At 48.7% G+C, this 26,500-nt stretch overlaps 48 non-coding genes across 48 annotated transcripts; all 48 read left to right on the top strand.

Moving 5' to 3' along the window:
- The first annotated feature begins 594 nt into the window (after positions 1-594).
- Trnak-uuu (transfer RNA lysine (anticodon UUU)) lies at positions 595-667 on the top strand. Its single transcript has one exon. It is a non-coding gene; the product is annotated as a tRNA-Lys (tRNA).
- A 137-nt stretch (positions 668-804) lies between these two features.
- On the top strand, positions 805-887 carry Trnar-ucg (transfer RNA arginine (anticodon UCG)). Its single transcript has one exon. It is a non-coding gene; the product is annotated as a tRNA-Arg (tRNA).
- A 569-nt stretch (positions 888-1,456) lies between these two features.
- On the top strand, positions 1,457-1,538 carry Trnas-uga (transfer RNA serine (anticodon UGA)). The gene has a single exon. It is a non-coding gene; the product is annotated as a tRNA-Ser (tRNA).
- Positions 1,539-2,150: 612 nt separating this feature from the next.
- On the top strand, positions 2,151-2,223 carry Trnaf-gaa (transfer RNA phenylalanine (anticodon GAA)). Its single transcript has one exon. It is a non-coding gene; the product is annotated as a tRNA-Phe (tRNA).
- Positions 2,224-2,764: 541 nt separating this feature from the next.
- Trnak-uuu (transfer RNA lysine (anticodon UUU)) lies at positions 2,765-2,837 on the top strand. The gene has a single exon. It is a non-coding gene; the product is annotated as a tRNA-Lys (tRNA).
- A 138-nt stretch (positions 2,838-2,975) lies between these two features.
- Positions 2,976-3,058, top strand: Trnas-cga (transfer RNA serine (anticodon CGA)). Its single transcript has one exon. It is a non-coding gene; the product is annotated as a tRNA-Ser (tRNA).
- Positions 3,059-3,629: 571 nt separating this feature from the next.
- Trnas-uga (transfer RNA serine (anticodon UGA)) lies at positions 3,630-3,711 on the top strand. The gene has a single exon. It is a non-coding gene; the product is annotated as a tRNA-Ser (tRNA).
- Positions 3,712-4,323: 612 nt separating this feature from the next.
- Trnaf-gaa (transfer RNA phenylalanine (anticodon GAA)) lies at positions 4,324-4,396 on the top strand. The gene has a single exon. It is a non-coding gene; the product is annotated as a tRNA-Phe (tRNA).
- A 540-nt stretch (positions 4,397-4,936) lies between these two features.
- Positions 4,937-5,009, top strand: Trnak-uuu (transfer RNA lysine (anticodon UUU)). Its single transcript has one exon. It is a non-coding gene; the product is annotated as a tRNA-Lys (tRNA).
- Positions 5,010-5,147: 138 nt separating this feature from the next.
- On the top strand, positions 5,148-5,229 carry Trnas-cga (transfer RNA serine (anticodon CGA)). The gene has a single exon. It is a non-coding gene; the product is annotated as a tRNA-Ser (tRNA).
- A 570-nt stretch (positions 5,230-5,799) lies between these two features.
- On the top strand, positions 5,800-5,881 carry Trnas-uga (transfer RNA serine (anticodon UGA)). Its single transcript has one exon. It is a non-coding gene; the product is annotated as a tRNA-Ser (tRNA).
- Positions 5,882-6,495: 614 nt separating this feature from the next.
- Positions 6,496-6,568, top strand: Trnaf-gaa (transfer RNA phenylalanine (anticodon GAA)). The gene has a single exon. It is a non-coding gene; the product is annotated as a tRNA-Phe (tRNA).
- Positions 6,569-7,106: 538 nt separating this feature from the next.
- Positions 7,107-7,180, top strand: Trnak-uuu (transfer RNA lysine (anticodon UUU)). Its single transcript has one exon. It is a non-coding gene; the product is annotated as a tRNA-Lys (tRNA).
- A 138-nt stretch (positions 7,181-7,318) lies between these two features.
- On the top strand, positions 7,319-7,400 carry Trnas-cga (transfer RNA serine (anticodon CGA)). Its single transcript has one exon. It is a non-coding gene; the product is annotated as a tRNA-Ser (tRNA).
- Positions 7,401-7,971: 571 nt separating this feature from the next.
- On the top strand, positions 7,972-8,054 carry Trnas-uga (transfer RNA serine (anticodon UGA)). Its single transcript has one exon. It is a non-coding gene; the product is annotated as a tRNA-Ser (tRNA).
- Positions 8,055-8,668: 614 nt separating this feature from the next.
- Positions 8,669-8,741, top strand: Trnaf-gaa (transfer RNA phenylalanine (anticodon GAA)). The gene has a single exon. It is a non-coding gene; the product is annotated as a tRNA-Phe (tRNA).
- A 539-nt stretch (positions 8,742-9,280) lies between these two features.
- On the top strand, positions 9,281-9,353 carry Trnak-uuu (transfer RNA lysine (anticodon UUU)). The gene has a single exon. It is a non-coding gene; the product is annotated as a tRNA-Lys (tRNA).
- Positions 9,354-9,491: 138 nt separating this feature from the next.
- Trnas-cga (transfer RNA serine (anticodon CGA)) lies at positions 9,492-9,573 on the top strand. Its single transcript has one exon. It is a non-coding gene; the product is annotated as a tRNA-Ser (tRNA).
- A 572-nt stretch (positions 9,574-10,145) lies between these two features.
- On the top strand, positions 10,146-10,227 carry Trnas-uga (transfer RNA serine (anticodon UGA)). Its single transcript has one exon. It is a non-coding gene; the product is annotated as a tRNA-Ser (tRNA).
- A 611-nt stretch (positions 10,228-10,838) lies between these two features.
- Positions 10,839-10,911, top strand: Trnaf-gaa (transfer RNA phenylalanine (anticodon GAA)). Its single transcript has one exon. It is a non-coding gene; the product is annotated as a tRNA-Phe (tRNA).
- A 539-nt stretch (positions 10,912-11,450) lies between these two features.
- On the top strand, positions 11,451-11,523 carry Trnak-uuu (transfer RNA lysine (anticodon UUU)). The gene has a single exon. It is a non-coding gene; the product is annotated as a tRNA-Lys (tRNA).
- Positions 11,524-11,661: 138 nt separating this feature from the next.
- Trnas-cga (transfer RNA serine (anticodon CGA)) lies at positions 11,662-11,743 on the top strand. Its single transcript has one exon. It is a non-coding gene; the product is annotated as a tRNA-Ser (tRNA).
- A 572-nt stretch (positions 11,744-12,315) lies between these two features.
- Positions 12,316-12,397, top strand: Trnas-uga (transfer RNA serine (anticodon UGA)). Its single transcript has one exon. It is a non-coding gene; the product is annotated as a tRNA-Ser (tRNA).
- A 611-nt stretch (positions 12,398-13,008) lies between these two features.
- Positions 13,009-13,081, top strand: Trnaf-gaa (transfer RNA phenylalanine (anticodon GAA)). Its single transcript has one exon. It is a non-coding gene; the product is annotated as a tRNA-Phe (tRNA).
- A 539-nt stretch (positions 13,082-13,620) lies between these two features.
- Trnak-uuu (transfer RNA lysine (anticodon UUU)) lies at positions 13,621-13,693 on the top strand. Its single transcript has one exon. It is a non-coding gene; the product is annotated as a tRNA-Lys (tRNA).
- Positions 13,694-13,831: 138 nt separating this feature from the next.
- Positions 13,832-13,913, top strand: Trnas-cga (transfer RNA serine (anticodon CGA)). The gene has a single exon. It is a non-coding gene; the product is annotated as a tRNA-Ser (tRNA).
- Positions 13,914-14,485: 572 nt separating this feature from the next.
- Trnas-uga (transfer RNA serine (anticodon UGA)) lies at positions 14,486-14,567 on the top strand. The gene has a single exon. It is a non-coding gene; the product is annotated as a tRNA-Ser (tRNA).
- Positions 14,568-15,178: 611 nt separating this feature from the next.
- Positions 15,179-15,251, top strand: Trnaf-gaa (transfer RNA phenylalanine (anticodon GAA)). The gene has a single exon. It is a non-coding gene; the product is annotated as a tRNA-Phe (tRNA).
- A 539-nt stretch (positions 15,252-15,790) lies between these two features.
- Positions 15,791-15,863, top strand: Trnak-uuu (transfer RNA lysine (anticodon UUU)). Its single transcript has one exon. It is a non-coding gene; the product is annotated as a tRNA-Lys (tRNA).
- A 138-nt stretch (positions 15,864-16,001) lies between these two features.
- On the top strand, positions 16,002-16,083 carry Trnas-cga (transfer RNA serine (anticodon CGA)). Its single transcript has one exon. It is a non-coding gene; the product is annotated as a tRNA-Ser (tRNA).
- Positions 16,084-16,655: 572 nt separating this feature from the next.
- On the top strand, positions 16,656-16,737 carry Trnas-uga (transfer RNA serine (anticodon UGA)). The gene has a single exon. It is a non-coding gene; the product is annotated as a tRNA-Ser (tRNA).
- A 611-nt stretch (positions 16,738-17,348) lies between these two features.
- Trnaf-gaa (transfer RNA phenylalanine (anticodon GAA)) lies at positions 17,349-17,421 on the top strand. The gene has a single exon. It is a non-coding gene; the product is annotated as a tRNA-Phe (tRNA).
- Positions 17,422-17,960: 539 nt separating this feature from the next.
- Positions 17,961-18,033, top strand: Trnak-uuu (transfer RNA lysine (anticodon UUU)). Its single transcript has one exon. It is a non-coding gene; the product is annotated as a tRNA-Lys (tRNA).
- A 138-nt stretch (positions 18,034-18,171) lies between these two features.
- Trnas-cga (transfer RNA serine (anticodon CGA)) lies at positions 18,172-18,253 on the top strand. The gene has a single exon. It is a non-coding gene; the product is annotated as a tRNA-Ser (tRNA).
- Positions 18,254-18,825: 572 nt separating this feature from the next.
- On the top strand, positions 18,826-18,907 carry Trnas-uga (transfer RNA serine (anticodon UGA)). Its single transcript has one exon. It is a non-coding gene; the product is annotated as a tRNA-Ser (tRNA).
- Positions 18,908-19,518: 611 nt separating this feature from the next.
- Positions 19,519-19,591, top strand: Trnaf-gaa (transfer RNA phenylalanine (anticodon GAA)). The gene has a single exon. It is a non-coding gene; the product is annotated as a tRNA-Phe (tRNA).
- A 539-nt stretch (positions 19,592-20,130) lies between these two features.
- Trnak-uuu (transfer RNA lysine (anticodon UUU)) lies at positions 20,131-20,203 on the top strand. Its single transcript has one exon. It is a non-coding gene; the product is annotated as a tRNA-Lys (tRNA).
- Positions 20,204-20,341: 138 nt separating this feature from the next.
- Positions 20,342-20,423, top strand: Trnas-cga (transfer RNA serine (anticodon CGA)). The gene has a single exon. It is a non-coding gene; the product is annotated as a tRNA-Ser (tRNA).
- A 572-nt stretch (positions 20,424-20,995) lies between these two features.
- On the top strand, positions 20,996-21,077 carry Trnas-uga (transfer RNA serine (anticodon UGA)). Its single transcript has one exon. It is a non-coding gene; the product is annotated as a tRNA-Ser (tRNA).
- Positions 21,078-21,688: 611 nt separating this feature from the next.
- On the top strand, positions 21,689-21,761 carry Trnaf-gaa (transfer RNA phenylalanine (anticodon GAA)). Its single transcript has one exon. It is a non-coding gene; the product is annotated as a tRNA-Phe (tRNA).
- Positions 21,762-22,300: 539 nt separating this feature from the next.
- On the top strand, positions 22,301-22,373 carry Trnak-uuu (transfer RNA lysine (anticodon UUU)). The gene has a single exon. It is a non-coding gene; the product is annotated as a tRNA-Lys (tRNA).
- A 138-nt stretch (positions 22,374-22,511) lies between these two features.
- Trnas-cga (transfer RNA serine (anticodon CGA)) lies at positions 22,512-22,593 on the top strand. Its single transcript has one exon. It is a non-coding gene; the product is annotated as a tRNA-Ser (tRNA).
- A 572-nt stretch (positions 22,594-23,165) lies between these two features.
- Trnas-uga (transfer RNA serine (anticodon UGA)) lies at positions 23,166-23,247 on the top strand. The gene has a single exon. It is a non-coding gene; the product is annotated as a tRNA-Ser (tRNA).
- Positions 23,248-23,858: 611 nt separating this feature from the next.
- On the top strand, positions 23,859-23,931 carry Trnaf-gaa (transfer RNA phenylalanine (anticodon GAA)). Its single transcript has one exon. It is a non-coding gene; the product is annotated as a tRNA-Phe (tRNA).
- A 539-nt stretch (positions 23,932-24,470) lies between these two features.
- Trnak-uuu (transfer RNA lysine (anticodon UUU)) lies at positions 24,471-24,543 on the top strand. Its single transcript has one exon. It is a non-coding gene; the product is annotated as a tRNA-Lys (tRNA).
- A 138-nt stretch (positions 24,544-24,681) lies between these two features.
- On the top strand, positions 24,682-24,763 carry Trnas-cga (transfer RNA serine (anticodon CGA)). Its single transcript has one exon. It is a non-coding gene; the product is annotated as a tRNA-Ser (tRNA).
- A 572-nt stretch (positions 24,764-25,335) lies between these two features.
- On the top strand, positions 25,336-25,417 carry Trnas-uga (transfer RNA serine (anticodon UGA)). Its single transcript has one exon. It is a non-coding gene; the product is annotated as a tRNA-Ser (tRNA).
- A 611-nt stretch (positions 25,418-26,028) lies between these two features.
- Positions 26,029-26,101, top strand: Trnaf-gaa (transfer RNA phenylalanine (anticodon GAA)). Its single transcript has one exon. It is a non-coding gene; the product is annotated as a tRNA-Phe (tRNA).
- The last annotated feature ends 399 nt before the right edge of the window (positions 26,102-26,500 follow it).

Genomic DNA, 26,500 nt, shown 5'->3' on the forward strand with positions numbered 1-26,500 from the left:
TGGGAGAGCGTTAGACTGAAGATCTAAAGGTCCCTGGTTCGATCCGGGTTTCGGCAGGTATTCGTTTTCATGCGACGCCAATGGAATTACTCTGCGTTTGTGATAATGCAACTACCGCTGACAACAAAACTGACCCTCTCCTGTAGCTGTTCTGGTTGTCTATTGCATGCCATAAGAGGAACTTACTAGACAACTAACTCCCTTAGAAGCAAAAGAATTAAAAATATCCTACCGACTGCATTCCCTTTTCTGTGTCAGGGTGGTGAAGAACATCTTCAACGGAACCGTGAAATGAGCGAAAGCGTGGGAAACATTGCATTCGAAATGCTTGTGAATTTTCCAATTGCCCAGTGAGTGTCGACAAAACACGTAATTCTCTGCTCCAACGTATGAGACGTAACAACTGGTACAATTTGTTGTTGCATCGTGTGTCAGCAGTCTTCGATAGTGTGTTACGGGCTTAGCGCGATAAGTTTGTAGACAGCATTTGGGCGACGTTTTATTAGTAACGGCCCCATGCAGCGATTGAACAACAGTAAAGGACATGAGTCAATGTATAGTTGTGCATCGTGGAGGTTTTGCAGCCTTGTGTGAGCCCGGATAGCTCAGTCGGTAGAGCATAGGCTTTTAACCTAAGGGTCCAGGGGTTCAAGTCCCTGTTCGGGCGGAAATTTTAATACTTTGGTAGCGATTCGTCTGGTAGCGTGGAAACGCTACGGAAAATAATGCAGCTACGCCGTTTTCTGACACCACAGTGTTTTAAACGGTAGCAGTTGCATGTGTCGAGAGAACACCGCGCTAACGGCAGTCGTGGCCGAATGGTTAAGGCGTCTGACCTCGAAATCAGATTCCCTCTGGGAGCGTAGGTTCGAATCCTACCGGCTGCGTGCGATTTTGCGTAAAGAGGAGCAAACGTTTTCGCACACATGTGACATGCGTGGGCGAATGCGGGTGCAACCAGTGATGCCATTCTCAACAAGACGAAAATTTCCGTTTTAAGAATACTGAGTTTTCGCGACGACAGCTACTTACTGTGCCTTTCGGTTCACCTCGCACTGACGCTGGGACTGCAGAAAGCCGTCGCTGAGATGGTGAGTACACAGATGTGCTCGAAAGTGTTGGACAGAGCGGACATTTCATTTTCTTTTTATGAATCGCAATTTCAATCATTCGAGTGCGGCAAAAGCAGTGGTGCAGCGTTTTTTTTTCTTTTCTTAAGATCTCGCAGCTGCTTGGAGGTATGTCCATCGTTTTAAGACGACAGAAAACTAGCGTCAGCGGTGCGTCAGTGGGAAGTCGGTGAAGTCGCCATTGGAGCCATAAGTCAGTGGGAAATTAGTACACTTTCGTAACGGCTAATGGAAACCCTACAGCAAAGAGTGAGGCCACGCCGTTTTCTGCCATCAGATGCTTCTAAAGATGGCGGCTTCACTTGTCGGGAGTCGCTTCGCCACCGGCAGTCGTGGCCGAGTGGTTAAGGCGTCTGACTTGAAATCAGATTCCCTCTGGGAGCGTAGGTTCGAGTCCTGCCGACTGCGAAAATTTTCTCGCTCTCAAAAGGCGGATGTTGCTAGGATGCACCTAGCAGTTGCGTCACTACTAAACACGTGGGTCACCAGCAATGTGCAGTGTTATTTGATCGAGGGCGCAGCGTTACAGTCGCCCCCAGAAGCCGCAGCTCATCTCCTAGTCTCACAGCCGTCCACCAGGTGTTAGTACAAGTGTCGCCTCACTGGGCAGTGCAGATGTGTCCATTTTAGCTTGCAGACGATGACGTGTAGCAATTTATGAGCTAACGCAAGTCGAATGTTTTACCGTGTGTATCTGCTAGATACTGCCTCTCATATGGTGGAGAGGCTCACTCCTTCTTGTGTCTCGTTCTCTGCACACGAGTTGCCCCTGGCATCGATATAGCACGTGTTTTCTAGCGTCAGCGTGGCGTCACGTCAAGTCAGCGAATTCAATATCACACGAATCGAGTCGACATGTTTGCTTGTTACGATGACGGAAGCTGAAGAAATGTGTGTGGAACTTCACTGCATCGGCTGCTCGCCCTTCAGCGTCCTATGTCTTATCAGACGAAGGTGACTGTGAAATTGGCAACGAGGCACAAATTAACGAACACATGCAAATGGCAACCTTCGACGTCAGCCGAAATAGCTCAAGTTGGGAGAGCGTTAGACTGAAGATCTAAAGGTCCCTGGTTCGATCCGGGTTTCGGCAGGTATTCGTTTTCATGCGACGCCAATGGAATTACTCTGCGTTTGTGATAATGCAACTACCGCTGACACAAAACTGACCCTCTCCTGTAGCTGTTCTGGTTGTCTATTGCATGCCATAAGAGGAACTTACTAGACAACTAACTCCCTTAGAAGCAAAAGAATTAAAAATATCCTACCGACTGCATTCCCTTTTCTGTGTCAGGTGGTGAAGAACATCTTCAACGGAACCGTGAAATGAGCGAAAGCGTGGGAAACATTGCATTCGAAATGCTTGTGAATTTTCCAATTGCCCAGTGAGTGTCGACAAAACACGTAAATTCTCTGCTCCAACGTATGAGACGTAACAACTGGTACAATTTGTTGTTGCATCGTGTGTCAGCAGTCTTCGAGTAGTGTGTTACGGCCTTAGCGCGATAAGTTTGTAGACAGCATTTGGGCGACGTTTTATTAGTAACGGCCCCATGCAGCACGATTGAACAACAGTAAAGGACATGAGTCAATGTATAGTTGTGCATCGTGGGAGGTTTTGCAGCCTTGTGTGAGCCCGGATAGCTCAGTCGGTAGAGCATTAGGCTTTTAACCTAAGGGTCCAGGGTTCAAGTCCCTGTCCGGGCGGAAATTTTAATACTTTGGTAGCGATTCGTCTGGTAGCGGTGGAAACGCTACGGAAAATAATGCAGCTACGCCGTTTTCTGACACCACAGTGTTTTAAACGGTAGCAGTTGCATGTGTCGAGAGAACACCGCGCTAACGGCAGTCGTGGCCGAATGGTTTAAGGCGTCTGACTCGAAATCAGATTCCCTCTGGGAGCGTAGGTTCGAATCCTACCGGCTGCGTGCGATTTTGCGTAAAGAGGAGCAAACGTTTTCGCACACATGTGACATGCGTGGGCGAATGCGGGTGCAACCAGTGATGCCATTCTCAACAAGACGAAAATTTCCGTTTTAAGAATACTGAGTTTTCGCGACGACAGCTACTTACTGTGCCTTTCGGTTCACCTCGCACTGACGCTGGGACTGCAGAAAGCCGTCGCTGAGATGGTGAGTACACAGATGTGCTCGAAAGTGTTGGACAGAGCGGACATTTCATTTTCTTTTTATGAATCGCAATTTCAATCATTCGAGTGCGGCAAAAGCAGTGGTGCAGCGTTTTTTTTTCTTTTCTTAAGATCTCGCAGCTGCTTGGAGGTATGTCCATCGTTTTAAGACGACAGAAAACTAGCGTCAGCGGTGCGTCAGTGGGAAGTCGGTGAAGTCGCCATTGGAGCCATAAGTCAGTGGGAAATTAGTACACTTTCGTAACGGCTAATGGAAACCCTACAGCAAAGAGTGAGGCCACGCCGTTTTCTGCCATCAGATTGCTTCTAAAGATGGCGGCTTCACTTGTCGGGAGTCGCTTCCGCCACCGGCAGTCGTGGCCGAGTGGTTAAGGCGTCTGACTTGAAATCAGATTCCCTCTGGGAGCGTAGGTTCGAGTCCTGCCGACTGCGAAAATTTTCTCGCTCTCAAAAGGCGGATGTTGCTAGGATGCACCTTAGCAGTTGCGTCACTACTAAACACGTGGGTCACCAGCAATGTGCAGTGTTATTTGATCGAGGGCGCAGCGTTACAGTCGCCCCCAGAAGCCGCAGCTCATCTCCTAGTCTCACAGCCGTCCACCAGGTGTTAGTACAAGTGTCGCCTCACTGGGCAGTGCAGATGTGTCCATTTTAGCTTGCAGACGATGACGTGTAGCAATTTATGAGCTAACGCAAGTCGAATGTTTTACCGTGTGTATCTGCTAGATACTGCCTCTCATATGGTGGAGAGGCTCACTCCTTCTTGTGTCTCGTTCTCTGCACACGAGTTGCCCTGGCATCGATATAGCACGTGTTTTCTAGCGTCAGCGTGGCGTCACGTCAAGTCAGCGAATTCAATATCACACGAATCGAGTCGACATGTTTGCTTGTTACGATGACGGAAGCTGAAGAAATGTGTGTGGAACTTCACTGCATCGGCTGCTCGCCCTTCAGCGTCCCTATGTCTTATCAGACGAAGGTGACTGTGAAATTGGCAACGAGCACAAATTAACGAACACATGCAAATGGCAACCTTCGACGTCAGCCGAAATAGCTCAGTTGGGAGAGCGTTAGACTGAAGATCTAAAGGTCCCTGGTTCGATCCCGGGTTTCGGCAGGTATTCGTTTTCATGCGACGCCAATGGAATTACTCTGCGTTTGTGATAATGCAACTACCGCTGACAACAAAACTGACCCTCTCCTGTAGCTGTTCTGGTTGTCTATTGCATGCCATAAGAGGAACTTACTAGACAACTAACTCCCTTAGAAGCAAAAGAATTAAAAATATCCTACCGACTGCATTCCCTTTTCTGTGTCAGGTGGTGAAGAACATCTTCAACGGAACCGTGAAATGAGCGAAAGCGTGGGAAACATTGCATTCGAAATGCTTGTGAATTTTCCAATTGCCCAGTGAGTGTCGACAAAACACGTAAATTCTCTGCTCCAACGTATGAGACCGTAACAACTGGTACAATTTGTTGTTGCATCGTGTGTCAGCAGTCTTCGATAGTGTGTTACGGGCTTAGCGCGATAAGTTTGTAGACAGCATTTGGGCGACGTTTTATTAGTAACGGCCCATGCAGCGATTTGAACAACAGTAAAGGACATGAGTCAATGTATAGTTGTGCATCGTGGGAGGTTTTGCAGCCTTGTGTGAGCCCGGATAGCTCAGTCGGTAGAGCATTAGGCTTTTAACCTAAGGGTCCAGGGTTCAAGTCCCTGTCCGGGCGGAAATTTTAATACTTTGGTAGCGATTCGTCTGGTAGCGGTGGAAACGCTACGGAAAATAATGCAGCTACGCCGTTTTCTGACACCACAGTGTTTTAAACGGTAGCAGTTGCATGTGTCGAGAGAACACCGCGCTAACGGCAGTCGTGGCCGAATGGTTAAGGCGTCTGACTCGAAATCAGATTCCCTCTGGGAGCGTAGGTTCGAATCCTACCGGCTGCGTGCGATTTTGCGTAAAGAGGAGCAAACGTTTTCGCACACATGTGACATGCGTGGGCGAATGCGGGTGCAACCAGTGATGCCATTCTCAACAAGACGAAAATTTCCGTTTTAAGAATACTGAGTTTTCGCGACGACAGCTACTTACTGTGCCTTTCGGTTCACCTCGCACTGACGCTGGGACTGCAGAAAGCCGTCGCTGAGATGGTGAGTACACAGATGTGCTCGAAAGTGTTGGACAGAGCGGACATTTCATTTTCTTTTTATGAATCGCAATTTCAATCATTCGAGTGCGGCAAAAGCAGTGGTGCAGCGTTTTTTTTTTCTTTTCTTAAGATCTCGCAGCTGCTTGGAGGTATGTCCATCGTTTTAAGACGACAGAAAACTAGCGTCAGCGGTGCGTCAGTGGGAAGTCGGTGAAGTCGCCATTGGAGCCATAAGTCAGTGGAAATTAGTACACTTTCGTAACGGCTAATGGAAACCCTACAGCAAAGAGTGAGGCCACGCCGTTTTCTGCATCAGATTGCTTCTAAAGATGGCGGCTTCACTTGTCGGGAGTCGCTTCCGCCACCGGCAGTCGTGGCCGAGTGGTTAAGGCGTCTGACTTGAAATCAGATTCCCTCTGGGAGCGTAGGTTCGAGTCCTGCCGACTGCGAAAATTTTCTCGCTCTCAAAAGGCGGGACGTTGCTAGGATGCACCTAGCAGTTGCGTCACTACTAAACACGTGGGTCACCAGCAATGTGCAGTGTTATTTGATCGAGGGCGCAGCGTTACAGTCGCCCCCAGAAGCCGCAGCTCATCTCCTAGTCTCACAGCCGTCCACCAGGTGTTAGTACAAGTGTCGCCTCACTGGGCAGTGCAGATGTGTCCATTTTAGCTTGCAGACGATGACGTGTAGCAATTTATGAGCTAACGCAAGTCGAATGTTTTACCGTGTGTATCTGCTAGATACTGCCTCTCATATGGTGGAGAGGCTCACTCCTTCTTGTGTCTCGTTCTCTGCACACGAGTTGCCCCTGGCATCGATATAGCACGTGTTTTTCTAGCGTCAGCGTGGCGTCACGTCAAGTCAGCGAATTCAATATCACACGAATCGAGTCGACATGTTTGCTTGTTACGATGACGGAAGCTGAAGAAATGTGTGTGGAACTTCACTGCATCGGCTGCTCGCCCTTCAGCGTCCTATGTCTTATCAGACGAAGGTGACTGTGAAATTGGCAACGAGGCACAAATTAACGAACACATGCAAATGGCAACCTTCGACGTCAGCCGAAATAGCTCAGTTGGGAGAGCGTTAGACTGAAGATCTAAAGGTCCCTGGTTCGATCCCGGGTTTCGGCAGGTATTCGTTTTCATGCGACGCCAATGGAATTACTCTGCGTTTGTGATAATGCAACTACCGCTGACAACAAAACTGACCCTCTCCTGTAGCTGTTCTGGTTGTCTATTGCATGCCATAAGAGGAACTTACTAGACAACTAACTCCCTTAGAAGCAAAAGAATTAAAAATATCCTACCGACTGCATTCCCTTTTCTGTGTCAGGTGGTGAAGAACATCTTCAACGGAACCGTGAAATGAGCGAAAGCGTGGGAAACATTGCATTCGAAATGCTTGTGAATTTTCCAATTGCCCAGTGAGTGTCGACAAAACACGTAAATTCTCTGCTCCAACGTATGAGACGTAACAACTGGTACAATTTGTTGTTGCATCGTGTGTCAGCAGTCTTCGATAGTGTGTTACGGGCTTAGCGCGATAAGTTTGTAGACAGCATTTGGGCGACGTTTTATTAGTAACGGCCCATGCAGCGATTGAACAACAGTAAAGGACATGAGTCAATGTATAGTTGTGCATCGTGGGAGGTTTTGCAGCCTTGTGTGAGCCCGGATAGCTCAGTCGGTAGAGCATTAGGCTTTTAAACCTAAGGGTCCAGGGTTCAAGTCCCTGTCCGGGCGGAAATTTTAATACTTGGTAGCGATTCGTCTGTGTAGCGGTGGAAACGCTACGGAAAATAATGCAGCTACGCCGTTTTCTGACACCACAGTGTTTTAAACGGTAGCAGTTGCATGTGTCGAGAGAACACCGCGCTAACGGCAGTCGTGGCCGAATGGTTAAGGCGTCTGACTCGAAATCAGATTCCCTCTGGGAGCGTAGGTTCGAATCCTACCGGCTGCGTGCGATTTTGCGTAAAGAGGAGCAAACGTTTTCGCACACATGTGACATGCGTGGGCGAATGCGGGTGCAACCAGTGATGCCATTCTCAACAAGACGAAAATTTCCGTTTTAAGAATACTGAGTTTTCGCGACGACAGCTACTTACTGTGCCTTTCGGTTCACCTCGCACTGACGCTGGGACTGCAGAAAGCCGTCGCTGAGATGGTGAGTACACAGATGTGCTCGAAAGTGTTGGACAGAGCGGACATTTCATTTTCTTTTTATGAATCGCAATTTCAATCATTCGAGTGCGGCAAAAGCAGTGGTGCAGCGTTTTTTTTTCTTTTCTTAAGATCTCGCAGCTGCTTGGAGGTATGTCCATCGTTTTAAGACGACAGAAAACTAGCGTCAGCGGTGCGTCAGTGGGAAGTCGGTGAAGTCGCCATTGGAGCCATAAGTCAGTGGGAAATTAGTACACTTTCGTAACGGCTAATGGAAACCCTACAGCAAAGAGTGAGGCCACGCCGTTTTCTGCCATCAGATTGCTTCTAAAGATGGCGGCTTCACTTGTCGGGAGTCGCTTCCGCCACCGGCAGTCGTGGCCGAGTGGTTAAGGCGTCTGACTTGAAATCAGATTCCCTCTGGGAGCGTAGGTTCGAGTCCCTGCCGACTGCGAAAATTTTCTCGCTCTCAAAAGGCGGATGTTGCTAGGATGCACCTAGCAGTTGCGTCACTACTAAACACGTGGGTCACCAGCAATGTGCAGTGTTATTTGATCGAGGGCGCAGCGTTACAGTCGCCCCCAGAAGCCGCAGCTCATCTCCTAGTCTCACAGCCGTCCACCAGGTGTTAGTACAAGTGTCGCCTCACTGGGCAGTGCAGATGTGTCCATTTTAGCTTGCAGACGATGACGTGTAGCAATTTATGAGCTAACGCAAGTCGAATGTTTACCGTGTGTATCTGCTAGATACTGCCTCTCATATGGTGGAGAGGCTCACTCCTTCTTGTGTCTCGTTCTCTGCACACGAGTTGCCCCTGCATCGATATAGCACGTGTTTTCTAGCGTCAGCGTGGCGTCGTCACGTCAAGTCAGCGAATTCAATATCACACGAATCGAGTCGACATGTTTGCTTGTTACGATGACGGAAGCTGAAGAAATGTGTGTGGAACTTCACTGCATCGGCTGCTCGCCCTTCAGCGTCCCTATGTCTTATCAGACGAAGGTGACTGTGAAATTGGCAACGAGGCACAAATTAACGAACACATGCAAATGGCAACCTTCGACGTCAGCCGAAATAGCTCAGTTGGGAGAGCGTTAGACTGAAGATCTAAAGGTCCCTGGTTCGATCCCGGGTTTCGGCAGGTATTCGTTTTCATGCGACGCCAATGGAATTACTCTGCGTTTGTGATAATGCAACTACCGCTGACAACAAAACTGACCCTCTCCTGTAGCTCTTCTGGTTGTCTATTGCATGCCATAAGAGGAACTTACTAGACAACTAACTCCCTTAGAAGCAAAAGAATTAAAAATATCCTACCGACTGCATTCCCTTTTCTGTGTCAGGTGGTGAAGAACATCTTCAACGGAACCGTGAAATGAGCGAAAGCGTGGGAAACATTGCATTCGAAATGCTTGTGAATTTTCCAATTGCCCAGTGAGTGTCGACAAAACACGTAAATTCTCTGCTCCAACGTATGAGACGTAACAACTGGTACAATTTGTTGTTGCATCGTGTGTCAGCAGTCTTCGATAGTGTGTTACGGGCTTAGCGCGATAAGTTTGTAGACAGCATTTGGGCGACGTTTTATTAGTAACGGCCCCATGCAGCGATTGAACAACAGTAAAGGACATGAGTCAATGTATAGTTGTGCATCGTGGGAGGTTTTGCAGCCTTGTGTGAGCCCGGATAGCTCAGTCGGTAGAGCATTAGGCTTTTAACCTAAGGGTCCAGGGTTCAAGTCCCTGTCCGGGCGGAAATTTTAATACTTTGGTAGCGATTCGTCTGGTAGCGGTGGAAACGCTACGGAAAATAATGCAGCTACGCCGTTTTCTGACACCACAGTGTTTTAAACGGTAGCAGTTGCATGTGTCGAGAGAACACCGCGCTAACGGCAGTCGTGGCCGAGTGGTTAAGGCGTCTGACTCGAAATCAGATTCCCTCTGGGAGCGTAGGTTCGAATCCTACCGGCTGCGTGCGATTTTGCGTAAAGAGGAGCAAACGTTTTCGCACACATGTGACATGCGTGGGCGAATGCGGGTGCAACCAGTGATGCCATTCTCAACAAGACGAAAATTTCCGTTTTAAGAATACTGAGTTTTCGCGACGACAGCTACTTACTGTGCCTTTCGGTTCACCTCGCACTGACGCTGGGACTGCAGAAAGCCGTCGCTGAGATGGTGAGTACACAGATGTGCTCGAAAGTGTTGGACAGAGCGGACATTTCATTTTCTTTTTATGAATCGCAATTTCAATCATTCGAGTGCGGCAAAAGCAGTGGTGCAGCGTTTTTTTTTTCTTTTCTTAAGATCTCGCAGCTGCTTGGAGGTATGTCCATCGTTTTAAGACGACAGAAAACTAGCGTCAGCGGTGCGTCAGTGGGAAGTCGGTGAAGTCGCCATTGGAGCCATAAGTCAGTGGGAAATTAGTACACTTTCGTAACGGCTAATGGAAACCCTACAGCAAAGAGTGAGGCCACGCCGTTTTCTGCCATCAGATTGCTTCTAAAGATGGCGGCTTCACTTGTCGGGAGTCGCTTCCGCCACCGGCAGTCGTGGCCGAGTGGTTAAGGCGTCTGACTTGAAATCAGATTCCCTCTGGGAGCGTAGGTTCGAGTCCTGCCGACTGCGAAAATTTTCTCGCTCTCAAAAGGCGGACGTTGAGCTGCATCCTAGCAGTTGCGTCACTACTAAACACGTGGGTCACCAGCAATGTGCAGTGTTATTTGATCGAGGGCGCAGCGTTACAGTCGCCCCCAGAAGCCGCAGCTCATCTCCTAGTCTCACAGCCGTCCACCAGGTGTTAGTACAAGTGTCGCCTCACTGGGCAGTGCAGATGTGTCCATTTTAGCTTGCAGACGATGACGTGTAGCAATTTATGAGCTAACGCAAGTCGAATGTTTTACCGTGTGTATCTGCTAGATACTGCCTCTCATATGGTGGAGAGGCTCACTCCTTCTTGTGTCTCGTTCTCTGCACACGAGTTGCCCCTGGCATCGATATAGCACGTGTTTTCTAGCGTCAGCGTGGCGTCACGTCAAGTCAGCGAATTCAATATCACACGAATCGAGTCGACATGTTTGCTTGTTACGATGACGGAAGCTGAAGAAATGTGTGTGGAACTTCACTGCATCGGCTGCTCGCCCTTCAGCGTCCCTATGTCTTATCAGACGAAGGTGACTGTGAAATTGGCAACGAGGCACAAATTAACGAACACATGCAAATGGCAACCTTCGACGTCAGCCGAAATAGCTCAGTTGGGAGAGCGTTAGACTGAAGATCTAAAGGTCCCTGGTTCGATCCCGGGTTTCGGCAGGTATTCGTTTTCATGCGACGCCAATGGAATTACTCTGCGTTTGTGATAATGCAACTACCGCTGACAACAAAACTGACCCTCTCCTGTAGCTCTTCTGGTTGTCTATTGCATGCCATAAGAGGAACTTACTAGACAACTAACTCCCTTAGAAGCAAAAGAATTAAAAATATCCTACCGACTGCATTCCCTTTTCTGTGTCAGGTGGTGAAGAACATCTTCAACGGAACCGTGAAATGAGCGAAAGCGTGGGAAACATTGCATTCGAAATGCTTGTGAATTTTCCAATTGCCCAGTGAGTGTCGACAAAACACGTAAATTCTCTGCTCCAACGTATGAGACGTAACAACTGGTACAATTTGTTGTTGCATCGTGTGTCAGCAGTCTTCGATAGTGTGTTACGGGCTTAGCGCGATAAGTTTGTAGACAGCATTTGGGCGACGTTTTATTAGTAACGGCCCCATGCAGCGATTGAACAACAGTAAAGGACATGAGTCAATGTATAGTTGTGCATCGTGGGAGGTTTTGCAGCCTTGTGTGAGCCCGGATAGCTCAGTCGGTAGAGCATTAGGCTTTTAACCTAAGGGTCCAGGGTTCAAGTCCCTGTCCGGGCGGAAATTTTAATACTTTGGTAGCGATTCGTCTGGTAGCGGTGGAAACGCTACGGAAAATAATGCAGCTACGCCGTTTTCTGACACCACAGTGTTTTAAACGGTAGCAGTTGCATGTGTCGAGAGAACACCGCGCTAACGGCAGTCGTGGCCGAGTGGTTAAGGCGTCTGACTCGAAATCAGATTCCCTCTGGGAGCGTAGGTTCGAATCCTACCGGCTGCGTGCGATTTTGCGTAAAGAGGAGCAAACGTTTTCGCACACATGTGACATGCGTGGGCGAATGCGGGTGCAACCAGTGATGCCATTCTCAACAAGACGAAAATTTCCGTTTTAAGAATACTGAGTTTTCGCGACGACAGCTACTTACTGTGCCTTTCGGTTCACCTCGCACTGACGCTGGGACTGCAGAAAGCCGTCGCTGAGATGGTGAGTACACAGATGTGCTCGAAAGTGTTGGACAGAGCGGACATTTCATTTTCTTTTTATGAATCGCAATTTCAATCATTCGAGTGCGGCAAAAGCAGTGGTGCAGCGTTTTTTTTTTCTTTTCTTAAGATCTCGCAGCTGCTTGGAGGTATGTCCATCGTTTTAAGACGACAGAAAACTAGCGTCAGCGGTGCGTCAGTGGGAAGTCGGTGAAGTCGCCATTGGAGCCATAAGTCAGTGGGAAATTAGTACACTTTCGTAACGGCTAATGGAAACCCTACAGCAAAGAGTGAGGCCACGCCGTTTTCTGCCATCAGATTGCTTCTAAAGATGGCGGCTTCACTTGTCGGGAGTCGCTTCCGCCACCGGCAGTCGTGGCCGAGTGGTTAAGGCGTCTGACTTGAAATCAGATTCCCTCTGGGAGCGTAGGTTCGAGTCCTGCCGACTGCGAAAATTTTCTCGCTCTCAAAAGGCGGACGTTGAGCTGCATCCTAGCAGTTGCGTCACTACTAAACACGTGGGTCACCAGCAATGTGCAGTGTTATTTGATCGAGGGCGCAGCGTTACAGTCGCCCCCAGAAGCCGCAGCTCATCTCCTAGTCTCACAGCCGTCCACCAGGTGTTAGTACAAGTGTCGCCTCACTGGGCAGTGCAGATGTGTCCATTTTAGCTTGCAGACGATGACGTGTAGCAATTTATGAGCTAACGCAAGTCGAATGTTTTACCGTGTGTATCTGCTAGATACTGCCTCTCATATGGTGGAGAGGCTCACTCCTTCTTGTGTCTCGTTCTCTGCACACGAGTTGCCCCTGGCATCGATATAGCACGTGTTTTCTAGCGTCAGCGTGGCGTCACGTCAAGTCAGCGAATTCAATATCACACGAATCGAGTCGACATGTTTGCTTGTTACGATGACGGAAGCTGAAGAAATGTGTGTGGAACTTCACTGCATCGGCTGCTCGCCCTTCAGCGTCCCTATGTCTTATCAGACGAAGGTGACTGTGAAATTGGCAACGAGGCACAAATTAACGAACACATGCAAATGGCAACCTTCGACGTCAGCCGAAATAGCTCAGTTGGGAGAGCGTTAGACTGAAGATCTAAAGGTCCCTGGTTCGATCCCGGGTTTCGGCAGGTATTCGTTTTCATGCGACGCCAATGGAATTACTCTGCGTTTGTGATAATGCAACTACCGCTGACAACAAAACTGACCCTCTCCTGTAGCTGTTCTGGTTGTCTATTGCATGCCATAAGAGGAACTTACTAGACAACTAACTCCCTTAGAAGCAAAAGAATTAAAAATATCCTACCGACTGCATTCCCTTTTCTGTGTCAGGTGGTGAAGAACATCTTCAACGGAACCGTGAAATGAGCGAAAGCGTGGGAAACATTGCATTCGAAATGCTTGTGAATTTTCCAATTGCCCAGTGAGTGTCGACAAAACACGTAAATTCTCTGCTCCAACGTATGAGACGTAACAACTGGTACAATTTGTTGTTGCATCGTGTGTCAGCAGTCTTCGATAGTGTGTTACGGGCTTAGCGCGATAAGTTTGTAGACAGCATTTGGGCGACGTTTTATTAGTAACGGCCCCATGCAGCGATTGAACAACAGTAAAGGACATGAGTCAATGTATAGTTGTGCATCGTGGGAGGTTTTGCAGCCTTGTGTGAGCCCGGATAGCTCAGTCGGTAGAGCATTAGGCTTTTAACCTAAGGGTCCAGGGTTCAAGTCCCTGTCCGGGCGGAAATTTTAATACTTTGGTAGCGATTCGTCTGGTAGCGGTGGAAACGCTACGGAAAATAATGCAGCTACGCCGTTTTCTGACACCACAGTGTTTTAAACGGTAGCAGTTGCATGTGTCGAGAGAACACCGCGCTAACGGCAGTCGTGGCCGAGTGGTTAAGGCGTCTGACTCGAAATCAGATTCCCTCTGGGAGCGTAGGTTCGAATCCTACCGGCTGCGTGCGATTTTGCGTAAAGAGGAGCAAACGTTTTCGCACACATGTGACATGCGTGGGCGAATGCGGGTGCAACCAGTGATGCCATTCTCAACAAGACGAAAATTTCCGTTTTAAGAATACTGAGTTTTCGCGACGACAGCTACTTACTGTGCCTTTCGGTTCACCTCGCACTGACGCTGGGACTGCAGAAAGCCGTCGCTGAGATGGTGAGTACACAGATGTGCTCGAAAGTGTTGGACAGAGCGGACATTTCATTTTCTTTTTATGAATCGCAATTTCAATCATTCGAGTGCGGCAAAAGCAGTGGTGCAGCGTTTTTTTTTTCTTTTCTTAAGATCTCGCAGCTGCTTGGAGGTATGTCCATCGTTTTAAGACGACAGAAAACTAGCGTCAGCGGTGCGTCAGTGGGAAGTCGGTGAAGTCGCCATTGGAGCCATAAGTCAGTGGGAAATTAGTACACTTTCGTAACGGCTAATGGAAACCCTACAGCAAAGAGTGAGGCCACGCCGTTTTCTGCCATCAGATTGCTTCTAAAGATGGCGGCTTCACTTGTCGGGAGTCGTTTCCGCCACCGGCAGTCGTGGCCGAGTGGTTAAGGCGTCTGACTTGAAATCAGATTCCCTCTGGGAGCGTAGGTTCGAGTCCTGCCGACTGCGAAAATTTTCTCGCTCTCAAAAGGCGGACGTTGAGCTGCATCCTAGCAGTTGCGTCACTACTAAACACGTGGGTCACCAGCAATGTGCAGTGTTATTTGATCGAGGGCGCAGCGTTACAGTCGCCCCCAGAAGCCGCAGCTCATCTCCTAGTCTCACAGCCGTCCACCAGGTGTTAGTACAAGTGTCGCCTCACTGGGCAGTGCAGATGTGTCCATTTTAGCTTGCAGACGATGACGTGTAGCAATTTATGAGCTAACGCAAGTCGAATGTTTTACCGTGTGTATCTGCTAGATACTGCCTCTCATATGGTGGAGAGGCTCACTCCTTCTTGTGTCTCGTTCTCTGCACACGAGTTGCCCCTGGCATCGATATAGCACGTGTTTTCTAGCGTCAGCGTGGCGTCACGTCAAGTCAGCGAATTCAATATCACACGAATCGAGTCGACATGTTTGCTTGTTACGATGACGGAAGCTGAAGAAATGTGTGTGGAACTTCACTGCATCGGCTGCTCGCCCTTCAGCGTCCCTATGTCTTATCAGACGAAGGTGACTGTGAAATTGGCAACGAGGCACAAATTAACGAACACATGCAAATGGCAACCTTCGACGTCAGCCGAAATAGCTCAGTTGGGAGAGCGTTAGACTGAAGATCTAAAGGTCCCTGGTTCGATCCCGGGTTTCGGCAGGTATTCATTTTCATGCGACGCCAATGGAATTACTCTGCGTTTGTGATAATGCAACTACCGCTGACAACAAAACTGACCCTCTCCTGTAGCTCTTCTGGTTGTCTATTGCATGCCATAAGAGGAACTTACTAGACAACTAACTCCCTTAGAAGCAAAAGAATTAAAAATATCCTACCGACTGCATTCCCTTTTCTGTGTCAGGTGGTGAAGAACATCTTCAACGGAACCGTGAAATGAGCGAAAGCGTGGGAAACATTGCATTCGAAATGCTTGTGAATTTTCCAATTGCCCAGTGAGTGTCGACAAAACACGTAAATTCTCTGCTCCAACGTATGAGACGTAACAACTGGTACAATTTGTTGTTGCATCGTGTGTCAGCAGTCTTCGATAGTGTGTTACGGGCTTAGCGCGATAAGTTTGTAGACAGCATTTGGGCGACGTTTTATTAGTAACGGCCCCATGCAGCGATTGAACAACAGTAAAGGACATGAGTCAATGTATAGTTGTGCATCGTGGGAGGTTTTGCAGCCTTGTGTGAGCCCGGATAGCTCAGTCGGTAGAGCATTAGGCTTTTAACCTAAGGGTCCAGGGTTCAAGTCCCTGTCCGGGCGGAAATTTTAATACTTTGGTAGCGATTCGTCTGGTAGCGGTGGAAACGCTACGGAAAATAATGCAGCTACGCCGTTTTCTGACACCACAGTGTTTTAAACGGTAGCAGTTGCATGTGTCGAGAGAACACCGCGCTAACGGCAGTCGTGGCCGAGTGGTTAAGGCGTCTGACTCGAAATCAGATTCCCTCTGGGAGCGTAGGTTCGAATCCTACCGGCTGCGTGCGATTTTGCGTAAAGAGGAGCAAACGTTTTCGCACACATGTGACATGCGTGGGCGAATGCGGGTGCAACCAGTGATGCCATTCTCAACAAGACGAAAATTTCCGTTTTAAGAATACTGAGTTTTCGCGACGACAGCTACTTACTGTGCCTTTCGGTTCACCTCGCACTGACGCTGGGACTGCAGAAAGCCGTCGCTGAGATGGTGAGTACACAGATGTGCTCGAAAGTGTTGGACAGAGCGGACATTTCATTTTCTTTTTATGAATCGCAATTTCAATCATTCGAGTGCGGCAAAAGCAGTGGTGCAGCGTTTTTTTTTTCTTTTCTTAAGATCTCGCAGCTGCTTGGAGGTATGTCCATCGTTTTAAGACGACAGAAAACTAGCGTCAGCGGTGCGTCAGTGGGAAGTCGGTGAAGTCGCCATTGGAGCCATAAGTCAGTGGGAAATTAGTACACTTTCGTAACGGCTAATGGAAACCCTACAGCAAAGAGTGAGGCCACGCCGTTTTCTGCCATCAGATTGCTTCTAAAGATGGCGGCTTCACTTGTCGGGAGTCGCTTCCGCCACCGGCAGTCGTGGCCGAGTGGTTAAGGCGTCTGACTTGAAATCAGATTCCCTCTGGGAGCGTAGGTTCGAGTCCTGCCGACTGCGAAAATTTTCTCGCTCTCAAAAGGCGGACGTTGAGCTGCATCCTAGCAGTTGCGTCACTACTAAACACGTGGGTCACCAGCAATGTGCAGTGTTATTTGATCGAGGGCGCAGCGTTACAGTCGCCCCCAGAAGCCGCAGCTCATCTCCTAGTCTCACAGCCGTCCACCAGGTGTTAGTACAAGTGTCGCCTCACTGGGCAGTGCAGATGTGTCCATTTTAGCTTGCAGACGATGACGTGTAGCAATTTATGAGCTAACGCAAGTCGAATGTTTTACCGTGTGTATCTGCTAGATACTGCCTCTCATATGGTGGAGAGGCTCACTCCTTCTTGTGTCTCGTTCTCTGCACACGAGTTGCCCCTGGCATCGATATAGCACGTGTTTTCTAGCGTCAGCGTGGCGTCACGTCAAGTCAGCGAATTCAATATCACACGAATCGAGTCGACATGTTTGCTTGTTACGATGACGGAAGCTGAAGAAATGTGTGTGGAACTTCACTGCATCGGCTGCTCGCCCTTCAGCGTCCCTATGTCTTATCAGACGAAGGTGACTGTGAAATTGGCAACGAGGCACAAATTAACGAACACATGCAAATGGCAACCTTCGACGTCAGCCGAAATAGCTCAGTTGGGAGAGCGTTAGACTGAAGATCTAAAGGTCCCTGGTTCGATCCCGGGTTTCGGCAGGTATTCGTTTTCATGCGACGCCAATGGAATTACTCTGCGTTTGTGATAATGCAACTACCGCTGACAACAAAACTGACCCTCTCCTGTAGCTCTTCTGGTTGTCTATTGCATGCCATAAGAGGAACTTACTAGACAACTAACTCCCTTAGAAGCAAAAGAATTAAAAATATCCTACCGACTGCATTCCCTTTTCTGTGTCAGGTGGTGAAGAACATCTTCAACGGAACCGTGAAATGAGCGAAAGCGTGGGAAACATTGCATTCGAAATGCTTGTGAATTTTCCAATTGCCCAGTGAGTGTCGACAAAACACGTAAATTCTCTGCTCCAACGTATGAGACGTAACAACTGGTACAATTTGTTGTTGCATCGTGTGTCAGCAGTCTTCGATAGTGTGTTACGGGCTTAGCGCGATAAGTTTGTAGACAGCATTTGGGCGACGTTTTATTAGTAACGGCCCCATGCAGCGATTGAACAACAGTAAAGGACATGAGTCAATGTATAGTTGTGCATCGTGGGAGGTTTTGCAGCCTTGTGTGAGCCCGGATAGCTCAGTCGGTAGAGCATTAGGCTTTTAACCTAAGGGTCCAGGGTTCAAGTCCCTGTCCGGGCGGAAATTTTAATACTTTGGTAGCGATTCGTCTGGTAGCGGTGGAAACGCTACGGAAAATAATGCAGCTACGCCGTTTTCTGACACCACAGTGTTTTAAACGGTAGCAGTTGCATGTGTCGAGAGAACACCGCGCTAACGGCAGTCGTGGCCGAGTGGTTAAGGCGTCTGACTCGAAATCAGATTCCCTCTGGGAGCGTAGGTTCGAATCCTACCGGCTGCGTGCGATTTTGCGTAAAGAGGAGCAAACGTTTTCGCACACATGTGACATGCGTGGGCGAATGCGGGTGCAACCAGTGATGCCATTCTCAACAAGACGAAAATTTCCGTTTTAAGAATACTGAGTTTTCGCGACGACAGCTACTTACTGTGCCTTTCGGTTCACCTCGCACTGACGCTGGGACTGCAGAAAGCCGTCGCTGAGATGGTGAGTACACAGATGTGCTCGAAAGTGTTGGACAGAGCGGACATTTCATTTTCTTTTTATGAATCGCAATTTCAATCATTCGAGTGCGGCAAAAGCAGTGGTGCAGCGTTTTTTTTTTCTTTTCTTAAGATCTCGCAGCTGCTTGGAGGTATGTCCATCGTTTTAAGACGACAGAAAACTAGCGTCAGCGGTGCGTCAGTGGGAAGTCGGTGAAGTCGCCATTGGAGCCATAAGTCAGTGGGAAATTAGTACACTTTCGTAACGGCTAATGGAAACCCTACAGCAAAGAGTGAGGCCACGCCGTTTTCTGCCATCAGATTGCTTCTAAAGATGGCGGCTTCACTTGTCGGGAGTCGCTTCCGCCACCGGCAGTCGTGGCCGAGTGGTTAAGGCGTCTGACTTGAAATCAGATTCCCTCTGGGAGCGTAGGTTCGAGTCCTGCCGACTGCGAAAATTTTCTCGCTCTCAAAAGGCGGACGTTGAGCTGCATCCTAGCAGTTGCGTCACTACTAAACACGTGGGTCACCAGCAATGTGCAGTGTTATTTGATCGAGGGCGCAGCGTTACAGTCGCCCCCAGAAGCCGCAGCTCATCTCCTAGTCTCACAGCCGTCCACCAGGTGTTAGTACAAGTGTCGCCTCACTGGGCAGTGCAGATGTGTCCATTTTAGCTTGCAGACGATGACGTGTAGCAATTTATGAGCTAACGCAAGTCGAATGTTTTACCGTGTGTATCTGCTAGATACTGCCTCTCATATGGTGGAGAGGCTCACTCCTTCTTGTGTCTCGTTCTCTGCACACGAGTTGCCCCTGGCATCGATATAGCACGTGTTTTCTAGCGTCAGCGTGGCGTCACGTCAAGTCAGCGAATTCAATATCACACGAATCGAGTCGACATGTTTGCTTGTTACGATGACGGAAGCTGAAGAAATGTGTGTGGAACTTCACTGCATCGGCTGCTCGCCCTTCAGCGTCCCTATGTCTTATCAGACGAAGGTGACTGTGAAATTGGCAACGAGGCACAAATTAACGAACACATGCAAATGGCAACCTTCGACGTCAGCCGAAATAGCTCAGTTGGGAGAGCGTTAGACTGAAGATCTAAAGGTCCCTGGTTCGATCCCGGGTTTCGGCAGGTATTCGTTTTCATGCGACGCCAATGGAATTACTCTGCGTTTGTGATAATGCAACTACCGCTGACAACAAAACTGACCCTCTCCTGTAGCTGTTCTGGTTGTCTATTGCATGCCATAAGAGGAACTTACTAGACAACTAACTCCCTTAGAAGCAAAAGAATTAAAAATATCCTACCGACTGCATTCCCTTTTCTGTGTCAGGTGGTGAAGAACATCTTCAACGGAACCGTGAAATGAGCGAAAGCGTGGGAAACATTGCATTCGAAATGCTTGTGAATTTTCCAATTGCCCAGTGAGTGTCGACAAAACACGTAAATTCTCTGCTCCAACGTATGAGACGTAACAACTGGTACAATTTGTTGTTGCATCGTGTGTCAGCAGTCTTCGATAGTGTGTTACGGGCTTAGCGCGATAAGTTTGTAGACAGCATTTGGGCGACGTTTTATTAGTAACGGCCCCATGCAGCGATTGAACAACAGTAAAGGACATGAGTCAATGTATAGTTGTGCATCGTGGGAGGTTTTGCAGCCTTGTGTGAGCCCGGATAGCTCAGTCGGTAGAGCATTAGGCTTTTAACCTAAGGGTCCAGGGTTCAAGTCCCTGTCCGGGCGGAAATTTTAATACTTTGGTAGCGATTCGTCTGGTAGCGGTGGAAACGCTACGGAAAATAATGCAGCTACGCCGTTTTCTGACACCACAGTGTTTTAAACGGTAGCAGTTGCATGTGTCGAGAGAACACCGCGCTAACGGCAGTCGTGGCCGAGTGGTTAAGGCGTCTGACTCGAAATCAGATTCCCTCTGGGAGCGTAGGTTCGAATCCTACCGGCTGCGTGCGATTTTGCGTAAAGAGGAGCAAACGTTTTCGCACACATGTGACATGCGTGGGCGAATGCGGGTGCAACCAGTGATGCCATTCTCAACAAGACGAAAATTTCCGTTTTAAGAATACTGAGTTTTCGCGACGACAGCTACTTACTGTGCCTTTCGGTTCACCTCGCACTGACGCTGGGACTGCAGAAAGCCGTCGCTGAGATGGTGAGTACACAGATGTGCTCGAAAGTGTTGGACAGAGCGGACATTTCATTTTCTTTTTATGAATCGCAATTTCAATCATTCGAGTGCGGCAAAAGCAGTGGTGCAGCGTTTTTTTTTTCTTTTCTTAAGATCTCGCAGCTGCTTGGAGGTATGTCCATCGTTTTAAGACGACAGAAAACTAGCGTCAGCGGTGCGTCAGTGGGAAGTCGGTGAAGTCGCCATTGGAGCCATAAGTCAGTGGGAAATTAGTACACTTTCGTAACGGCTAATGGAAACCCTACAGCAAAGAGTGAGGCCACGCCGTTTTCTGCCATCAGATTGCTTCTAAAGATGGCGGCTTCACTTGTCGGGAGTCGCTTCCGCCACCGGCAGTCGTGGCCGAGTGGTTAAGGCGTCTGACTTGAAATCAGATTCCCTCTGGGAGCGTAGGTTCGAGTCCTGCCGACTGCGAAAATTTTCTCGCTCTCAAAAGGCGGACGTTGAGCTGCATCCTAGCAGTTGCGTCACTACTAAACACGTGGGTCACCAGCAATGTGCAGTGTTATTTGATCGAGGGCGCAGCGTTACAGTCGCCCCCAGAAGCCGCAGCTCATCTCCTAGTCTCACAGCCGTCCACCAGGTGTTAGTACAAGTGTCGCCTCACTGGGCAGTGCAGATGTGTCCATTTTAGCTTGCAGACGATGACGTGTAGCAATTTATGAGCTAACGCAAGTCGAATGTTTTACCGTGTGTATCTGCTAGATACTGCCTCTCATATGGTGGAGAGGCTCACTCCTTCTTGTGTCTCGTTCTCTGCACACGAGTTGCCCCTGGCATCGATATAGCACGTGTTTTCTAGCGTCAGCGTGGCGTCACGTCAAGTCAGCGAATTCAATATCACACGAATCGAGTCGACATGTTTGCTTGTTACGATGACGGAAGCTGAAGAAATGTGTGTGGAACTTCACTGCATCGGCTGCTCGCCCTTCAGCGTCCCTATGTCTTATCAGACGAAGGTGACTGTGAAATTGGCAACGAGGCACAAATTAACGAACACATGCAAATGGCATCCTTCGACGTCAGCCGAAATAGCTCAGTTGGGAGAGCGTTAGACTGAAGATCTAAAGGTCCCTGGTTCGATCCCGGGTTTCGGCAGGTATTCGTTTTCATGCGACGCCAATGGAATTACTCTGCGTTTGTGATAATGCAACTACCGCTGACAACAAAACTGACCCTCTCCTGTAGCTGTTCTGGTTGTCTATTGCATGCCATAAGAGGAACTTACTAGACAACTAACTCCCTTAGAAGCAAAAGAATTAAAAATATCCTACCGACTGCATTCCCTTTTCTGTGTCAGGTGGTGAAGAACATCTTCAACGGAACCGTGAAATGAGCGAAAGCGTGGGAAACATTGCATTCGAAATGCTTGTGAATTTTCCAATTGCCCAGTGAGTGTCGACAAAACACGTAAATTCTCTGCTCCAACGTATGAGACGTAACAACTGGTACAATTTGTTGTTGCATCGTGTGTCAGCAGTCTTCGATAGTGTGTTACGGGCTTAGCGCGATAAGTTTGTAGACAGCATTTGGGCGACGTTTTATTAGTAACGGCCCCATGCAGCGATTGAACAACAGTAAAGGACATGAGTCAATGTATAGTTGTGCATCGTGGGAGGTTTTGCAGCCTTGTGTGAGCCCGGATAGCTCAGTCGGTAGAGCATTAGGCTTTTAACCTAAGGGTCCAGGGTTCAAGTCCCTGTCCGGGCGGAAATTTTAATACTTTGGTAGCGATTCGTCTGGTAGCGGTGGAAACGCTACGGAAAATAATGCAGCTACGCCGTTTTCTGACACCACAGTGTTTTAAACGGTAGCAGTTGCATGTGTCGAGAGAACACCGCGCTAACGGCAGTCGTGGCCGAGTGGTTAAGGCGTCTGACTCGAAATCAGATTCCCTCTGGGAGCGTAGGTTCGAATCCTACCGGCTGCGTGCGATTTTGCGTAAAGAGGAGCAAACGTTTTCGCACACATGTGACATGCGTGGGCGAATGCGGGTGCAACCAGTGATGCCATTCTCAACAAGACGAAAATTTCCGTTTTAAGAATACTGAGTTTTCGCGACGACAGCTACTTACTGTGCCTTTCGGTTCACCTCGCACTGACGCTGGGACTGCAGAAAGCCGTCGCTGAGATGGTGAGTACACAGATGTGCTCGAAAGTGTTGGACAGAGCGGACATTTCATTTTCTTTTTATGAATCGCAATTTCAATCATTCGAGTGCGGCAAAAGCAGTGGTGCAGCGTTTTTTTTTTCTTTTCTTAAGATCTCGCAGCTGCTTGGAGGTATGTCCATCGTTTTAAGACGACAGAAAACTAGCGTCAGCGGTGCGTCAGTGGGAAGTCGGTGAAGTCGCCATTGGAGCCATAAGTCAGTGGGAAATTAGTACACTTTCGTAACGGCTAATGGAAACCCTACAGCAAAGAGTGAGGCCACGCCGTTTTCTGCCATCAGATTGCTTCTAAAGATGGCGGCTTCACTTGTCGGGAGTCGCTTCCGCCACCGGCAGTCGTGGCCGAGTGGTTAAGGCGTCTGACTTGAAATCAGATTCCCTCTGGGAGCGTAGGTTCGAGTCCTGCCGACTGCGAAAATTTTCTCGCTCTCAAAAGGCGGACGTTGAGCTGCATCCTAGCAGTTGCGTCACTACTAAACACGTGGGTCACCAGCAATGTGCAGTGTTATTTGATCGAGGGCGCAGCGTTACAGTCGCCCCCAGAAGCCGCAGCTCATCTCCTAGTCTCACAGCCGTCCACCAGGTGTTAGTACAAGTGTCGCCTCACTGGGCAGTGCAGATGTGTCCATTTTAGCTTGCAGACGATGACGTGTAGCAATTTATGAGCTAACGCAAGTCGAATGTTTTACCGTGTGTATCTGCTAGATACTGCCTCTCATATGGTGGAGAGGCTCACTCCTTCTTGTGTCTCGTTCTCTGCACACGAGTTGCCCCTGGCATCGATATAGCACGTGTTTTCTAGCGTCAGCGTGGCGTCACGTCAAGTCAGCGAATTCAATATCACACGAATCGAGTCGACATGTTTGCTTGTTACGATGACGGAAGCTGAAGAAATGTGTGTGGAACTTCACTGCATCGGCTGCTCGCCCTTCAGCGTCCCTATGTCTTATCAGACGAAGGTGACTGTGAAATTGGCAACGAGGCACAAATTAACGAACACATGCAAATGGCAACCTTCGACGTCAGCCGAAATAGCTCAGTTGGGAGAGCGTTAGACTGAAGATCTAAAGGTCCCTGGTTCGATCCCGGGTTTCGGCAGGTATTCGTTTTCATGCGACGCCAATGGAATTACTCTGCGTTTGTGATAATGCAACTACCGCTGACAACAAAACTGACCCTCTCCTGTAGCTGTTCTGGTTGTCTATTGCATGCCATAAGAGGAACTTACTAGACAACTAACTCCCTTAGAAGCAAAAGAATTAAAAATATCCTACCGACTGCATTCCCTTTTCTGTGTCAGGTGGTGAAGAACATCTTCAACGGAACCGTGAAATGAGCGAAAGCGTGGGAAACATTGCATTCGAAATGCTTGTGAATTTTCCAATTGCCCAGTGAGTGTCGACAAAACACGTAAATTCTCTGCTCCAACGTATGAGACGTAACAACTGGTACAATTTGTTGTTGCATCGTGTGTCAGCAGTCTTCGATAGTGTGTTACGGGCTTAGCGCGATAAGTTTGTAGACAGCATTTGGGCGACGTTTTATTAGTAACGGCCCCATGCAGCGATTGAACAACAGTAAAGGACATGAGTCAATGTATAGTTGTGCATCGTGGGAGGTTTTGCAGCCTTGTGTGAGCCCGGATAGCTCAGTCGGTAGAGCATTAGGCTTTTAACCTAAGGGTCCAGGGTTCAAGTCCCTGTCCGGGCGGAAATTTTAATACTTTGGTAGCGATTCGTCTGGTAGCGGTGGAAACGCTACGGAAAATAATGCAGCTACGCCGTTTTCTGACACCACAGTGTTTTAAACGGTAGCAGTTGCATGTGTCGAGAGAACACCGCGCTAACGGCAGTCGTGGCCGAGTGGTTAAGGCGTCTGACTCGAAATCAGATTCCCTCTGGGAGCGTAGGTTCGAATCCTACCGGCTGCGTGCGATTTTGCGTAAAGAGGAGCAAACGTTTTCGCACACATGTGACATGCGTGGGCGAATGCGGGTGCAACCAGTGATGCCATTCTCAACAAGACGAAAATTTCCGTTTTAAGAATACTGAGTTTTCGCGACGACAGCTACTTACTGTGCCTTTCGGTTCACCTCGCACTGACGCTGGGACTGCAGAAAGCCGTCGCTGAGATGGTGAGTACACAGATGTGCTCGAAAGTGTTGGACAGAGCGGACATTTCATTTTCTTTTTATGAATCGCAATTTCAATCATTCGAGTGCGGCAAAAGCAGTGGTGCAGCGTTTTTTTTTTCTTTTCTTAAGATCTCGCAGCTGCTTGGAGGTATGTCCATCGTTTTAAGACGACAGAAAACTAGCGTCAGCGGTGCGTCAGTGGGAAGTCGGTGAAGTCGCCATTGGAGCCATAAGTCAGTGGGAAATTAGTACACTTTCGTAACGGCTAATGGAAACCCTACAGCAAAGAGTGAGGCCACGCCGTTTTCTGCCATCAGATTGCTTCTAAAGATGGCGGCTTCACTTGTCGGGAGTCGCTTCCGCCACCGGCAGTCGTGGCCGAGTGGTTAAGGCGTCTGACTTGAAATCAGATTCCCTCTGGGAGCGTAGGTTCGAGTCCTGCCGACTGCGAAAATTTTCTCGCTCTCAAAAGGCGGACGTTGAGCTGCATCCTAGCAGTTGCGTCACTACTAAACACGTGGGTCACCAGCAATGTGCAGTGTTATTTGATCGAGGGCGCAGCGTTACAGTCGCCCCCAGAAGCCGCAGCTCATCTCCTAGTCTCACAGCCGTCCACCAGGTGTTAGTACAAGTGTCGCCTCACTGGGCAGTGCAGATGTGTCCATTTTAGCTTGCAGACGATGACGTGTAGCAATTTATGAGCTAACGCAAGTCGAATGTTTTACCGTGTGTATCTGCTAGATACTGCCTCTCATATGGTGGAGAGGCTCACTCCTTCTTGTGTCTCGTTCTCTGCACACGAGTTGCCCCTGGCATCGATATAGCACGTGTTTTCTAGCGTCAGCGTGGCGTCACGTCAAGTCAGCGAATTCAATATCACACGAATCGAGTCGACATGTTTGCTTGTTACGATGACGGAAGCTGAAGAAATGTGTGTGGAACTTCACTGCATCGGCTGCTCGCCCTTCAGCGTCCCTATGTCTTATCAGACGAAGGTGACTGTGAAATTGGCAACGAGGCACAAATTAACGAACACATGCAAATGGCAACCTTCGACGTCAGCCGAAATAGCTCAGTTGGGAGAGCGTTAGACTGAAGATCTAAAGGTCCCTGGTTCGATCCCGGGTTTCGGCAGGTATTCGTTTTCATGCGACGCCAATGGAATTACTCTGCGTTTGTGATAATGCAACTACCGCTGACAACAAAACTGACCCTCTCCTGTAGCTGTTCTGGTTGTCTATTGCATGCCATAAGAGGAACTTACTAGACAACTAACTCCCTTAGAAGCAAAAGAATTAAAAATATCCTACCGACTGCATTCCCTTTTCTGTGTCAGGTGGTGAAGAACATCTTCAACGGAACCGTGAAATGAGCGAAAGCGTGGGAAACATTGCATTCGAAATGCTTGTGAATTTTCCAATTGCCCAGTGAGTGTCGACAAAACACGTAAATTCTCTGCTCCAACGTATGAGACGTAACAACTGGTACAATTTGTTGTTGCATCGTGTGTCAGCAGTCTTCGATAGTGTGTTA

The sequence above is a fragment of the Schistocerca cancellata genome, unplaced genomic scaffold (genome assembly GCF_023864275.1).
Source record: "Schistocerca cancellata isolate TAMUIC-IGC-003103 unplaced genomic scaffold, iqSchCanc2.1 HiC_scaffold_580, whole genome shotgun sequence".
Lineage (NCBI taxonomy): Eukaryota > Metazoa > Arthropoda > Insecta > Orthoptera > Acrididae > Schistocerca > Schistocerca cancellata.